At 44.3% G+C, this 4,946-nt stretch overlaps 1 pseudogene; it reads left to right on the plus strand.

Moving 5' to 3' along the window:
- The first annotated feature begins 1,243 nt into the window (after positions 1–1,243).
- On the plus strand, positions 1,244–4,637 carry LOC115475003 (annotated as a pseudogene).
- The last annotated feature ends 309 nt before the right edge of the window (positions 4,638–4,946 follow it).

Raw genomic sequence — 4,946 nt, forward strand, 5'->3', positions numbered from 1 at the left:
CTTTACATAATAGGTTCAAACCTTCATCTTTAATTACTCCAAACCTCACCCTTCCTATCTCTGAGAGTCTAAAAATACTTGGTGTAATTATCGATCGCAACCTATCACTTGTTAGCCAAACAAATTCCACTACAAAGAAAATGTTCTTTTCATTGTGGAAACTCAAGCGGATAAAACCTTTCTTCCCCAGAGAAGTATTTTGAAACCTAGTACAATCAATGGTATTAAGTCACCTAGACTACTATAATGGAATATTTGCAGGGTGCAAAGAACAACTTGTAAAGAAACTTCAGACTGTCCAAAACACAGCAGCAAGACTAATCTTTGGTAAATCTAAATTTGAAAGTTCCAAGCCCCTTCGAGAGAAATTGCATTGGCTCCCAATAAAGGAACAAATTAACTTCAAAATCTGCACCCTAGTCCACAAAATACTTTATGGAGAAGCCCCAGGATACATGAATATCCTAATCAATCTTCCAGCCAGGAATACATCAAGCACATCCCATTCATTCCTTAATCTCCATTATTCTACCTGCAATGGCCTCAAATATAAATCCACCTACGCTTTCTCCTTTTCCTTTATCAGCACCCAATTATGGAATGCACTGCCTAAAGCTGTCAAAACTACTCGAAACCATCTCAACGTCAGGAAATTACTCAAGACCAACCTATTCAGGAAGGCCTACAACCAGGATCCAACATAAATCCTAAAGTCCTTCAAAACAGCATATAAATAGACCATTTTGGACTCTCTTACCTTTCCCCTTTTCCCCGTTTTACCTTGTTCTTTCTATCCTCTATGACTTCCACAATATATTGTAATTGTATAACTACTGGACTGGCGATAGCCTTTTCGGTTTATTGTAAGCCACATTGAGCCTGCAAACATGTGGGAAACTGGGGGGTATAAACAGTGGTGTGCTGGAGCCGGCTCGCACCGGCTCGCAAGAGCCGGTTGTTAAATTTTTAAAGCTCTTGCGAGCCGGTTGTTCCTGCAGGCGAGCCGGCTCCTAGGGGTGGCGCAACATGGCAGTAATGCGTTACTCTCCCTAGTACTGTGTTGTGTTACTTCCAGCGGGGAGATCTGTCTGCCGGATGCACCCTCCCTCCCACGCACTTCCTTCTGCCAAGAAGGGGGCGGTTCTTCTAACTTGAGTCGTCGCACGTTCCGTTTCTCTAACGGCGGCCGTTGGCTGATTGGAACTCTTCAAGTGGACGCTGAATCGCCGAATTAGCCGCAATCATGCCGCGGATTATGATAAAGGGCGGGGTGTAGCGCAACACCGAGGATGAAATTCTTACAGCAGCTGTTATGAAATATGGCAAAAACCAGTGGTCTCGAATAGCTTCCTTGTTGCACAGAAAATCAGCAAAGCAGTGTAAAGCTCGATGGTACGAATGGCTGGATCAAAGCATCAAAAAGACGGAATGGTCACGTGAAGAAGAGGAAAAATTATTACATCTAGCCAAACTAATGCCAACCCAGTGGAGAACCATAGCACCAATCATCGGAAGAACAGCTGCACAGTGTTTAGAACATTATGAATTCCTACTAGATAAAGCTGCACAGAGAGATAATGAAGAAGAAACAGCAGATGATCCTCGGAAACTTAAACCTGGAGAAATTGATCCAAACCCAGAAACAAAACGAGCCAGGCCTGATCCAGTTGATATGGATGAAGATGAACTTGAGATGCTTTCAGAGGCAACAGCTCGTCTGGCCAACACACAGGGAAAGAAGGCTAAAAGGAAAACCAGAAAGAAGATGCTGGAGAGGAGGCCAAGTGGAAGGGGAGATCAGGGGGAGACACTGGATATGCTGGAAAAGTAGATGGAGGATATACTGGCCACAGAAGACGGTGGAAGGGGAGATCCTGGAAAAGTAAAGTAAAGAAATAAATGGAAAGGAAGCCCTGGAAACGGAGTTAAGAGGACAGATAGCAGCAGAATCGGATACTGGGCCAGCATGATCAGAAAAACAAAGTCACCAGACAACAAAGGTAGAAAAAAATCATTTTATTTTCATTATAGTGTTTGGAATATGTCCACTTTGAGAATCAGGTGCTCAACATAAAAGTTTATATTATTTACTTATTTATGGTATTTTATCCCACATTAAACATGAATTAGATTGGAACCTGGGATCATTTAATTTTTTTTTCCTGGAGTAATGCATTGTCCCCCCCCCCCCCCCCCAGGCTCTCTACCCGGCTATAGCCAGCTCTGCAATTTGGGGGGGAGGGCGCAGAGGTGGATGGGGGGGCGCAGAGGTGGACAGGGGGAGCGCAGAGGTGGACCGGGGAGAGAGCCTGTTGTTAAACATTTACCAGCACACCACTGGGTATAAATGTGATAAATAAATAAATAAATTATACCCAAATATTCAATGCCAAGCCATGTCTTGACACCAGCATTCAATATCTAGGTATATATGGCTGGCTATCACCTATCCGGTTAAGTGCAATATTCAGCATTTAACCGCATAAGTTAAACTGAACAGGAATAGAACTTTAATACATAGGGGGACCCTTTTACTCACAGGTAGTGCATGTGCCCAGCAGTAATTCCGAGTTTGCTGTGCACCAAATCCTGTAATAGAAAATAATTTTCTATTTACCCCGGGGGCGTTCCTGGTGGTAACAGGCATCGTGGGTACCAATGTGGGTATCATGTAAGCCCTTACCACGAAGACAATGGGTGGCAGTAAGGGCTTAAGCCATAAATAGGCGTGCGCTGGTTTTAATATTAGTGCAGGCCCATTAAAAAATTTTTCCCAGCCACTGTAAAAAAAAGGCCCAGCGAGAACCTAAGACATGCCTACACTACTGCAGGCCACTTTTTACCGTGGCTTTGTAAAAGGGTCCCAGGGTGACTGACTATACACCCATTTTGCACCTGGACTAGCTTGCTTAGATCAGTTTCTTATCTCTTGCTTAACTATACAAAGAACTTGCCTTGATTTTAGCTAACCATCAAATTATCCCAACTGACTCTGTACCACGCATCTTGTTCCCATCATATATCTGCTTTTGATCCCTCAGCTATATGGTAAGCCATAGTATAGAAAATCGTTAGCACATGCTTGCTTATTAGATATATCAGTATTATACTATCAGTTTATTATATCTCTGTTATTTGAATTCCAGTGCTGTTAAATGTGTACATTTTTGATACTGTTTCACAGTAGTTCTATTATTAGGTTTCAGTTTACTGTTTTCAAGTTTACCTCATTTATTGCATTTATGTTTATTCTTAGTTATTTTACTATTGTCATGCTGTTAACAAAATTCTAAGTTTTATGTTAAACTATACCTGCTGCAGACCACCTTGGGTGAATCCCTTCATAAAGATGGTTAATAAATCCCAATAAATGTTTTATGTGGTCCTATTTATCCAGTTTAATTATCTGGTTAAGTGCTGAATGTTGGGACTTAAAGTTACGTATAATCGCAATATCCGTAAACTTCTGGTAACTTTATCCAAAATGTTTCATCAGAACCATAAATTAAATGCCTTACAAATACAATTGTTTATAATCCTCTTATGTTAAGAGCACCCTCAGCTATCGCCACTGAAATGGCACACAAAAAATTCTGTGGCTTCGTGGCATAGCACTTCATTGATTGGGTCACTCTCATGCTTTTCATTTTATTTAATTAGAAATCTTCACTAAAAGTGCTATTTGACTGGTATAATTACTATTTTAAAGGAATTGGTGGAATGAAAATCACTACCATAAAGAACAATTATACCAGTCAAATAGCATAAGGCGCGCATCCCATGGGAGCGCGCACCCCCTCAACGTACTCTCCTCCTTCTCCTTCTGCCCGCTGGTTCGGGCTGCAAGCCTGCTCTTTCCTATATCTTCGGTGTCACCGCGCAATTGCGGTCAGACCCCAAAACCCAGTGTTCCCCCTCTGGACCGCCAGAGCGTCCCGGTCCACCTCTGATCACCGTCCCTTCCTCCATTCGGCCCAAAATGGCTGGAAAGACGATCCCCGTCACCCCCAGACGTCGCCGGGCCACAGAAAACTCTGACGCTGGCCTTCCTCAGCGTCTCCCGGGGTTCCTCTTCCTCCTGCGGCGTCCCAAACTCGCTCCCAAACCCGCTGCTCGCCGCCTCCAGCCCGAAACAGTCCCGAAAATTGCGGGAATCTCCAGTGCGGCTCGCCCTGCCTGGGAACGTACTCAACCATCCCCAGGCCTGAATACCTCTTCACTCCCGGGGACGTGCCAAATCGTCCCCGGGAGCCAAAACCAGCGCCACTGCCTCCTGCAAAAATGGCCCAAGACTGGCCCTACACCCGAACTCCCCCCGCGCGAACGGCCCTAAACCCGGCCCCGATTACACACTTCAATCCTGGGGACGTGCTCAACCATCCCCGGGCTTCGAAATGGCACCGCTGCCCCAGACCAAAACAAAAAAAAATCAGCGCTGCTTCCTGCAGCACATCTCTCCCCCGACTCTCTCCTCTGCCTGCCACCCGGCTCTTCAGGCCCTCTGGAGCCCCAGGTAAATATTTTTATTTTTTTCTCCCTCTATTTTCTAACCTCTAGGTTACATTTTCACCTGTGTTAAAGGTCTTGTAGCACAGTGGCATCAAGACATCAGTCATTTAGATCCTATGGCTGGCTGAGTCTGTCTACTAACTGATTCAGGGCTCCCAGAAGGTGTGATGCTTGCAGTGTTACTCCTATGGGAATAGTTAAGTTCCAGATCCTGACTGCCTCCCAGCAAAGGAAAAGGGAACCATAGCCCCCTTGTTGTTGATATAAAACATAACTACTTGGTTGTAGGTGTGAATCGTTAAGAGAAAGACTAAAGAGGTTAGAGCTCTTCAGCTTGGAGAAGAGATGGCTGAGGGGAGATAGGATAGAGGTCTACATAATCCTGAATGGAGTGGAATGGGTAACTGTGAATTGAATTATAGAATTTGATACAATTT

The sequence above is a fragment of the Microcaecilia unicolor genome, chromosome 7 (assembly GCF_901765095.1).
Source record: "Microcaecilia unicolor chromosome 7, aMicUni1.1, whole genome shotgun sequence".
Classification (NCBI taxonomy): Eukaryota; Metazoa; Chordata; class Amphibia; order Gymnophiona; family Siphonopidae; genus Microcaecilia; species Microcaecilia unicolor.